We start from the raw sequence: 11,127 nt of genomic DNA, 5'->3' as shown, positions 1-11,127 counted from the left end.
ACACAACACACACACAGCATCACTGATTTATAAAACTCATAATGATAATGAATAAAAATGAACAGTAAACATTACACTACATAGAAGTTCCAAAGAATAAAAGACATTACAAATGCCATATTATGTCATATCTCTCTCTGTCATATCTCTCTCTGTCTCTCTCCTTCTGTCTCTCTCTGTCAATTAAATTTCAATTAAGGGCTTTATTGGCATTGGAAACATGTGGTAGTTCACCCAATAGATATGGGAGTTTATCAAATTGGATTTGTTTTCAAACTCTTTGTGGGTCTATGTAATCTGAGGGAAATATGTGTTCTAATATGGTCATACATTTGGCAGGGGTTAGGAAGTGCACCTCAGTCTCTACCTCATTTTGTGGGAGTGTGCACATAGCCTGTCTTCTCTTGAGAGCCAGGTCTGCCTACGGCGGCCTTTCTCAATAGCACGGCTATGCTCACTGAGTCTGTACATTCAAAGTCTTCCTTAATTTTGGGTCATTCAAAGTGGTCAGGTATTCTGCCGCTGTGTGTTCTCTGTTTAGGACCAAATAGCATTCTAGTTGGCCTGCTCTGTTTTTTGTTCATTCTTTCCAATGTGTCAAGTAATTATCTTTTTGTTTTCTCATGATTTGGTTGGGTCTAATTGTGTTGCTGTCCTGGGGCTCTGTGGGGGTCTGTTTGTGTTTGTGAACAGAGCCCCAGGATCAGCTTGCTTAGGGGACTCTTCACCAGGTTCATCTCTCTGTAGGTGATGACTTTGTTATGGAAGGTTTGGAAATTGTTTCCTTTTAGCTGGTTGTAGAATCTTTTCWGGATTTTGATCATTAGCAGGTAACGGCCTAATTCTGCTCTGCATGCATTATTTGGTGTTTTACGTTGTACACGTAGGATATTTTTGCTGAATTCTGGATGCAGATTCTCAATTTGGTCTTTGTCCCATTTGTGAATTATTGGTTGGTGAGCAGACCCCAGACCTCACAACCATAAAGGGCAATGGGTTCTATTCAAGTATTTTTAGCCAGGTCTTAATTGGTATGTCAAATGTTATGTTCCTTTTGATGGCATAGAAGGCCCTTCTTGCCTCTCAGATTGTTCACAGCTTTGTGGAAGTTACATGTGGCACTGATGTTTAGGCTGAGGTATGTATTGTTTTTTGTGTGCTCTAGGGCAACAGTGTCTAGATGGAATTTGTATTTGTGGTCCTGGCAACTGGACCTTTTTTGGAACACCATTATTTTAGTCTTACTGAGATTTACAGTCAGGGCCCAGTTCTAACAGAATCTGTGCAGAAGATCTAGGTGCTGCTGTAGGCCCTCCTTGGTTGGGGACAGAAGCACCAGATCATCAGCAAACAGTAGACATTTGACTTCAGATTCTTGTAGGTTGAGGCCGGGTGCTGCAGACTGTTCTAGTGCCTTCGCCAATTCGTTGATATATATGTTGAAGAGAGTGGGGCTTAAGCTGCATCCCTGTCTCACCCCCTGGCCCTGTGGAAAGAAATGTGTGTGTTTTATGCCAATTTTAACCGCACACTTGTTGTTTGTGTACATGGATTTCATAATATTGTATCTTTTTCCCCCAACACCACTTTCCATCAATTTGTGTAGCAGACCATTGTGCCAAATTGAGTCAAATGTTTTTTTTATTAATCAACAAAGCATGAGAAGAGTTTGCCTTTGTTTTGGTTTGTTTGTTTGCCAAATAGGGTATGCAGGGTGAATATGTGGTCTGTCGTACAGTAATTTGCTAAAAGACAATTTGACATTTGCTCAGTACATTGTTTTCGCCGAGGAAATGTACGAGTTCTCTCTCTCTCTCTCTCTCTCTCTCTCTCTCTCTCTCTCTCAGGTGGTGAGGTGTGGCACCCTTTGTGTAAGCAAGCAGCCAGATCAGAGAGAAGACTCAGGGTGAGACAGAAACAAATGGCACTTTACTCTACAGAAACACAGATATCACTCTACTCTACAGAAACACAGATATCACTCTACTCTACAGAAACACAGATATCACTCTACTCTAAAGAAACACAGATATCAATCTACTCTACAGAAACACAGATATCACTCTACTCTACAGAAACACAGATATCACTCTACTTCTACAGAAACACAGATATCACTCTACTCAACATGAAACACAGATATTCAACCTAACTCACAGAAACACAAGATATACTCTACTTCTACAGAAACACAGATATCACTCTACTCTACAGAAACACAGATATCACTCTACTACTACTACGTAAACACGATATCACTCTACTCTACAGAAACACGATATCACTCTACTCTACAGAAACACAGATATCACTCTACTTCTACAGAAACACAGATATCACTACTTCTAAGAAACACAGATATCACTCTACTCTACAGAACACAGATATCACTCTACTTCTACAGAAACACAGATATCACTCTACTCTACAGAAACACAGATATCACTCTACTCTACAGAAACACAGATATCACTCTACTTCTACAGAAAACACAGATATCACTCTACTTCTACAGAAACACGATATCACTCTACTTCACAGAAACACAGATATCACTCTACTCTACAGAAACACAGATATCACTCTACTACTCTACAGAAACACAGATATCACTCTACTCTACAGAAACACAGATATCACCTACTCTCTACAGAAAACACAGATATCACTCTACTCTACAGAAACACAATATCACTCTACTCTACAGAAACACAGATATCACTCTACTCTACAGAAAACACAGATATCACTCTACTCTACAGAAACACAGATATCACTCTACTTCTACAGAAACACAGATATCACTCCTACAGAAACACAGATATACTCTACCTTCTACAGAAAACACAGATATCACTCTAACTTCTACAGAAACACAGAATAATCACTCTCGACTACATCTTACAAAACACAGATATCACATCGCAGAGTAGCTGCTGCCCTTGACCCAGGGAAGTATTGGGATCCATAATTAAAACCCAGGGAGAGAGCTTGTTCCCTGTGGTAGAACTATGGGGATGCCATAAGTAACCACAGGAAAGTAAGCTGTTGCCTTGGCAGGAACGTAAATGGGATCCATAAATAAAACCCAGGGAGAGTAAGCTGCTGCCTTCAGGAAGTAATGGGGAAACCATAATAAAACCCAGGGAGAGAAAAGCTGTTCCCTTGTAGAACAATAGGGACCCATAATAAAACCCAGGGAAGTAGCTTCTGCCTTGGTAGAACTAATGGGGATCCATAATAAAACCCAGGGAGAGTAGCTGCTGCTTGGGCAGGAACTATGGGGAATTCCATAAAACCCAGGGAGATGTAGCTGCTGCCCTGGCAGGAACTAAGGGGATCCATAAATAAATTACCCAGGAGAGAGGCTGCTGCCCTTTTCGGAAGGAACTATGGGATCCATAATAAAACCCAGGAAGAGTACTGCTGCCTTGGCAGAACTAATGGGTAACCTTAATAGAACCCAGGAGAGAGCTGCTGCTTGGCAGAACTTAATGGGATCCTAATAAACTCAGGGATGAGTAAAGCCTGCCTGCCTGGCAGACTAATGGGGATCCATAATAAATCCCAGGAAAGAGTAGCTGTTTGCTCTTGGCAGAAACTAATGGGTTTTATCGCATAATAAACACAGGAAGAGTAGCTGTTGCCTTGGCAGAACTAATGGGGATCCATAAAATAGAACCCAGGGAGAGTAGCTGCTTGCCTTGGCAAGAATCTATGGTGATCCTATAAACCCCGGGAAGTAGCTCTGCTGGCAGAACTAATGGGGATCATAATAAACCCCAGGAAGTAGTAAGCTGTTGCCTTGGCAGAAACTAATGGGGAGCGCATAAATACCCAGGGAGAGGTAGCTGTTGCCGTTGGCAGAACTAAGGGATCCATAATAAAACCAGGGAAGAGTAGCCTGCTGCCTTGACAGGAAACTAATGGGGATGCGCATAATAAAACCCCAGGGAGAGTAGCTGCGCTTGGCAGGAACTAATGGGGAACCATAAGAGAGAACCCAGGGAGAAGTAGCTGCGGCCTTGGCAGAAAACATTGGGGATCCGTAGATAAGTACAAAATCAACGTTTCCCCAATGTCCATCTGGATTTTTCTCTTTCTACACTTCTTATCTCTTTCTTTTCTTTCTTCCCAACAAGCACAGCGTCTGTTCCAGAGACCATCACATCTCTGCCACCGGGCTCGTCAATTGGCTCTCCCAGTCCGTGTCATCTGTGTAGTAACCAATTCACCTAGGCCAATCTTTCCTCTCCTCCACCCAACCTTCATGGCCAGTAGCTTGAGTATAACCCAATGGACAAAAATCCATTTCTCCTGAAGTGTGCATATCGTTCACACTATTTCTCACTCTCCAAAAAAAGTTGGATTGCTGTAAACCTGGGCTATAGGAAATCCTCTACCATGATGTACACTTAACCTATTAAAGTCAAATGAATTATTTATCAACCTAATATGAATTCTATATGTAATTCTTTACCGTGAGATGTAAAGTGGGGTAAGTGACTAGGCATCAGGATAGATATAACAAGGTAATTGGGGTAGATATTTACATTAAAGGGGGGTAATGTGGCATAAGGATAGATAATAACAAGGAATTGGGGTAAGATATTACATTTAAGGGGGGTAAAGTGGCATCAGGATAGATAACTCAACCCAAGGGGGGTAATTGGTAGATATTACCATTAAGGGGGGTAAAGGTGCATCAGGATAGATAATAACAGAGTTAGCAACCAGCATATGTTATGATAAGTGTTACAAGTGTGTTGTATGTTTGTGTAAGTGAATATGTGTGTTTGTGTTGTCAGTAAGTGGTGTGTTATGTGTGTGTGTGTGTGTGTTGTGGTGTGTGTGTGTGTGTGTGTGTGTGTGTGGTGTGGTTGTGTGTGTGTGTGTGTGTGTGTGTGTGTGTGGTGTGTGTGTGTGTGTGGTGTGTGTGTGTGTGTGTGTGTGTGTTGTGTGTACAGTATGTGAAATGTGTTGTGTTTTGTGTGAGAGTGTTAGTGTAGTGTGTTTAATATAAGTGGTGTATAGTCCTTATATGAGAGAGTCAGGCAGAGTAGTCCGGGTAACCATTCATTGAACTATTTAACAGTCTTGTGGTTTGGGGGTAGAAGCTGTCTCGGAGCCTGTTGGTCTGAGTGCCGATGCTCCGGTACCGTTTGCTGGACGGTAGCACAGTGAACAGTCTATGACTTGGGAGTCTTTGGCAATTTTCTAGGGCCTTCCTCTGACACCTCTTAATATAGAGGTTCTGGATGGTAGGGAGCTCGGCTCCCGTGATGTACTGGGCAGTCCGCACCACCCTCTGTAGCGCCTTGCGGTCGTGGGTGGTGCATTTACCATACCAAGTGGTGAAGAAGCCAGTCAAAATGCTCTCGATGGTGCAGCTGTATAACTCTTTGAGGATCTGAGGGCCCATCTTTTCAGCCTCCTGAGGGGGAAGAGGCACGGTCATGCCCTCTTCACGACTGTGCAGGTGCGAGTGGACCATGTTAAATGAGTGAAGGGAAGTGAACAAGTGCACACTGGGAGGAAGGAGAGATAATTGTGACTGTCACTGTGGCCCTGCCCAATACAGATAGGAGACACCTGTTCATACTCCACTCATCACTCACCCCTGAACCCTGACCCCTGACCTCACCTTACACTGCTACCTAGGTCCTCTTGTTATGTCCGTCTGTTATGTTGGAACACAGCCTGTGTGTGACTGTGTGCTCTGTTTGGACTGCTACTAGTCTTTTCTGAACTGTCCTGTATAGTCACTACTGCTGTTGGAAATATTAGATTACACATGCATGCACATAAACACACGTAGAGACAGTGTTTGTTCTCTCTCGTAATCCATGACCTTTCTGCTCAGGGTGATGGATGATTGCAAAACACAGAGTAAGCTCTCTATCTCTCTCTCTCTCTATCTCTCTCTCTCTCACTGCTTTGTGGAGCTGGAGGTCATCTCAGGGAGTTGTCAGACCCTGCAGTACATATTCAGCAGTCAGTCACATGTTCACTGTACAGTGTGTGTTGTGTGTTGTGTCAGTGTATGGCTGTACTGTCAGCATGCTTTACAGTCTGTAGAACGCTATCCATGTCATTGGGTTTTCATGTGTAAATGTCTTGCATGTATCTGTGTGTTGTTGGTTGTTCTTTGTGTGTGTGTGTGTGTGTGTGTGTGTGGTGTGTGTGTGGTGTGTGTGTGTGTGTGTGTGTGTGTGTGTGTGTGTGTGGTGTGTTGTGTGTGTGTGTGTTGTGTGTGTGTGTGTGTGGTGGTGTTCGTGTCATGTCCCAGGCCAGGGTGGAGAATGTGATGCCAGGCTATAAGGACGTGCCGCACTGCCTAAGCTAAGGCCATATATGAGGTCCAGCCACCTGACCTCATACATCCTACCAGCCACGAATCATCTACATATCATCCTACCAGCAACAGAATCATCCTACCATATCATCCACACCAAGAATCATCCTACCATATCATCCAACAGCCACAGAATCATCTACATATCATTACAGCCACAGGATCATCCTACCATATCACTTCCAGCCACAGCATCATCCTACATATCATCCTACCAGCCAGGCATCATCCTACCATATCATCCTCCCAGCCACAGAATCACTACCATAATATCCTACCAGCCAAACATCCTACCATAGCTACCTCCCATCACCTACTACCTAAGACACTCACCACCACAGAATCATCCTCCCATATCCATCCTCCCAGCCACAGCATCACTCATACTATCATCCCCAGCCTACCCAGATATCTTCAGATGACATAGAGGCCTTCAGCTATGGAGAGGTATTACGTGCTATGAAGCTTCTCAGGAAATACACCTATGTTATTTTCCTATACATTTCTCTAAATTCACTGACATTCAACAAGAGAAATAAACTGATATTTCTAAAATTGATGTCAATGTAGACTGAACTGAATCCATTTCCACGGTTGAGGTAATGTTCCATTATGCTTCAGACAATGACTTCTGCCTTCTTTCTTTCTCATGTATTTCTTTTTCAGTCATTGGGACTCTCTATTCTCAGGTTAGTAACGTGTTGTTTTCAGTCACTTGGGACTCTCTATTCTCAGGTTAGTAACCGTGTTGTTTTTCAGTCACTTGGGACTCTCTATTCTCAGGTTAGTAACTTTGTTGTTTTTCAGTCACTTGTGACTCTCTATTCTCAGGTTAGTAACTTGTTGTTTTGCAGTCACTTGGACTCTCTATTCTCAGGTTAGTAACCTTGTTGTTTTACAGTCACTTGGGACTCTCTATTCTCAGGTTAGTAACCTTGTTGTTTACAGTCACTGGGACTCTCTATTCTCAGGTTAGTAACCTTTGTGTTTACAGTCACCTGGGACTCTCTATTCTCAGGTTAGTAACCGTGTTGTTTTACAGTCACTTGGGACTCTCTATTCTCAGGTTAGTAACCGTGTTGTTTTACAGTCACCTGGGACTCTCTATTCTCAGGTTAGTAACCGTTTGTTGTTTACAGTCACCTGGGACTCTCTATTCTCAGGTTAGTAACCGTGTTGTTTTACAGTCACCTGGGACTCTCTATTCTCAGGTGTAACCTTGTTGTTTTACAGTCACTGGGACTCTCTATTCTCAGGTTGTAACCTTGTTGTTTTACGTCACCTGGGACTTCTATTCTCAGGTTAGTAACCTTGTTGTTTACAGTCACTGGGATCTCTATTCTCAGGTTAGTAACCGTGTTGTTTTACAGTCACCTGGGACTCTCTATTCTCAGGTTAGTAACCTTGTTGTTTTACAGTCACCTGGGACTCTCTATTCTCAGGTTAGTAACCGTGTTGTTTACAGTCACTTGGGACTCTCTATTCTCAGGTTAGTAACCGTGTTGTTTTGCAGTCACTTGGGACTCTCTATTCTCAGGTTAGTAACCGTGTTGTTTTACAGTCACCTGGGACTCTCTATTCTCAGGTTAGTAACCGTGTTTCCAACAGAATGAAGAAGAGTTTCTGTGATTAGTTGCCTTTGGATAAGTGGATAGTTATGGACTCCCTGTATATCTCCCTCTCTTTTCCCTTTCCCATCACTCTATCTCTGTCTCTCTTTCTCCCCCCCTCCCTCTAGAAGCTGTATGACAGTGTAGACATGAAACAGAGACAGGGTTCCAGCCCCAGCTACATGGACTCTCCCTCCTTCAGCCGTCAAGCCATGTCTCCCATCACGCCTTGCTCACCGCAGCACTATGGACACCCCGGTGAGTCACACACACACGCACTCACTCAATCAACCAATCAATCAACCTTTCAATCAATTAAATCGTATTTGTGTCGCGCTTTTTACAAATGCATTAAAGAGCAAGAGGGTCTAGCCTCAGGTTGCTGTTAAGCACTCTGGAATTCATCTGTCTCTAAAAGTGCTGTACAAATACATTCCTCCTCTTCCTGTCAATCTCATTCCATTTCTGGCCACTGACCGTAAAAGCAGTGGATAGATCTTCCACCGTATCACTTACAGCAGTCAGTTCATTTAAAAGCAGTGATCAGAAGGGGAAGGAGACTTATAACATTCCTTCTAGCTTCCTGTGCTCAGATAGTGCAGTATGCCTTTCCTCAATGCTGTTGAAATGCATACTGCATCTAATTGGCTCAGGTGATTGCCTGGCAGACACTGTTGATCACCTTTTCCTTTGGTTATGATTGGTTGGGAGGGACTGGAGGGCAGGACAAATGATTTCTTCATGCTCATGTTTCCTTTGCTGTGATTGGCTAGTGCTGGCTGCAGGCTCTGAGAGTGGCAGGAGCTCGCCCTATTACGGCTCGCTGGAGGGACGGCCTAGTTCTTCTACCACAAACCACGCCCCCAAGCATTTCCATGTACCAGGTAGGACTACACTTCAACTGTGTTCCAAATGGCCCCCTATTCTTTATAGTGGTGTCATTTGGGACGCGCCCTTCTCTTCATCTCCTCATCTTTCCATCTTCTCTTCTCCACTTCTGCTCCTTCTCGATTTTTATATTTCCTCACTCTCTTGTTATCAGCTACGGTAGCTATGATACGGTACAGCACTTCCCTTTGTACTTCTTCCTTTACCTCATTCTACCCCTCCCTCCCTCACTCCTCCCTCCCTCACCCCTCCCTCACTCCTCCCTCCCTCACTCCGCCCTCCCTCACTCCTCCATGTTTCACATCACTCTTCTCCCTTCTCTTGTTCTCTCTTTCTCCCTCTCTCCTTCTCTCTCTTTTCCCAGCCTCAGGCGAACCCAACATCTACCACAAACCTCCCATCTATAAGAGAACGGGTACAGTGGTTTAGCCCGCCTTATCCTGGTCGTTGTCCTATCAGTGGTCGTTGTCCTAACCGTTTTGTTTTTCAGTCACCTGGTCGTTGTCTTATCCTGGTCGTTGTCCTAACCACAATAAGCACAGCCATTTTTCGAGCAAAAGATAGCAGTCACAAAAAGCACAAATAGAGATAAAATGAATCACTAACCTTTGATGATCTTCAACAGATGACACTCATAGGACTTAATGTTACACAATACATGTATGTTTTGTTTGATAAAGTTCATATTTATATWAAAAAAATCTGAGTTTACATTGGCGCGTTACATTCACTAGTTCCAAAAACATCCAGTGATAGTGCATAGCCACATCGTTTCAACAGAAATACTCATCATAAATGTAGATGATAAAACAAGTTATAAAGATGGAATTATAGATATACCTCTCCTTAATGCAACCGCTGTGTCAGATTTCAAAAAAACTTTACGGAAAAAGCAAACCATGCGATAATCTGAGACGGAGCTCAGAACAATAGTCAAATTAGCCGCCATGTTGGAGTCAACAGAAACCAGAAATTACATGATAAATATTCCCTTACCTTTGATGATCTTCATCAGAATGCACTCCCGGGAATCCCAGGTCCACAATAAATGCTTGATTTGTTCGATAATGTCCGTTATTTATGTCCAATTAGCTACTTTGGTTAGCGCGTTTGGTAAACAATTCCAAAGTCACGAAGCGCGTTCACTAAAACCTGACGAAATGTCCAAAAGTTCCGTAACAGTCAGTAGACACATGTCAAACGATGTATTGAATCAATCTTTAGAATGTTGTTAAAATAAATCTTGAATAACGTTCCAATCGGAGAATTACGTTGACTTGTAATGAGCGATGGAACGGAGCTCCGTCTTATGTGAAGGCGCATGGTGAAAGAACGGTCACCTCATGGCAGTGGTGACTCATTCCTGTCTCCTTCGGCCCCCCTTCACAGTAGAGTCATCAGACAAAGTTCTATAGACTGTTGACATCTAGTGGAAGCCATAGGAAGTGAATACTCATTCATATCTCGCTGTAATTTCAATGGGATCTTGGTTGAAACTCGACCGGCCTCAGAATTTCCACTTCCGGTTTGGATTTTTTTCTCAGGTTTTTGCCTGCCATATGAGTTCTGTTATACTCACAGACATAATTCAAACAGTTTTAGAAACTGCAGAGTGTTTTCTATCCATTACTAATAATAATATGCATCTATTAGTAACTGGGACTGAGGAGCAGGCCATTTACTTTGGGCACATTTCATCCAAGCTACTCAATACTGCCCCTGCAGCCATAAGAAGTTAAGAGACCACAGTGGTAGATGAAGGGTTAGTTCAGGTCTCTTATGAGACCACAGTGGTAGATGAAGGGTTAGTTCAGGTCTCTTAAGATACCACAGTGGTAGATGAAGGGTTAGTTCAGGTCCACAGTGGTAGATGACGGGTTAGTTCAGGTCCACAGTGGTAGATGAAGGGTTAGTTCAGGTCCACAGTGGTAGATGAAGGATTAGTTCAGGTCCACAGTGGTAGATGAATGGTTAGTTCAGGTCCACAGTGGTAGATGAAGGGTTAGTTCAGGCCTCTTAAGAGACCACAGTGGGAACCAGCTTCACTCATCTAGTGTAGAATGATCCTCACCACTAGTTGTAAAGGGTTATAGTCTCCTAATATACATCCTTATTCAGGATATTCAAATGATATAGGTAACCAGAATACAGATACATGTCATCTTTGTGTTTGTTCCTGAAGACTGCTATCCCCTCCCCTTCTCAGCCAACAGTCCAATCAGAGTATAAAGACTGCTATCCCCTCCCCTTCTCAGCCAACAGTCCAATCAGAGT

General features: G+C 43.2%; 1 long non-coding RNA gene across 2 annotated transcripts; it reads left to right on the top strand.

Moving 5' to 3' along the window:
• Window positions 1-6,766: 6,766 nt before the first annotated feature.
• On the top strand, window positions 6,767-8,843 carry LOC112071111 (uncharacterized). Of its 2 annotated transcripts, none has more exons than XR_011475773.1 (4): window positions 6,767-6,802; window positions 7,869-7,892; window positions 8,094-8,223; window positions 8,739-8,843. It is a non-coding gene; the product is annotated as an uncharacterized lncRNA (long non-coding RNA). The 2 variants fall into 2 exon arrangements; XR_011475774.1 differs by lacking the exon at window positions 7,869-7,892 and adding an exon at window positions 7,115-7,138.
• Window positions 8,844-11,127: the final 2,284 nt, after the last annotated feature.

The sequence above is a fragment of the Salvelinus sp. IW2-2015 genome, unplaced genomic scaffold (genome assembly GCF_002910315.2).
Source record: "Salvelinus sp. IW2-2015 unplaced genomic scaffold, ASM291031v2 Un_scaffold1524, whole genome shotgun sequence".
Classification (NCBI taxonomy): domain Eukaryota; kingdom Metazoa; phylum Chordata; class Actinopteri; order Salmoniformes; family Salmonidae; genus Salvelinus; species Salvelinus sp. IW2-2015.
The sequence above is the reverse complement of the archived record's forward strand: the minus strand, read 5'-3'. Positions and strand labels throughout refer to the sequence as shown.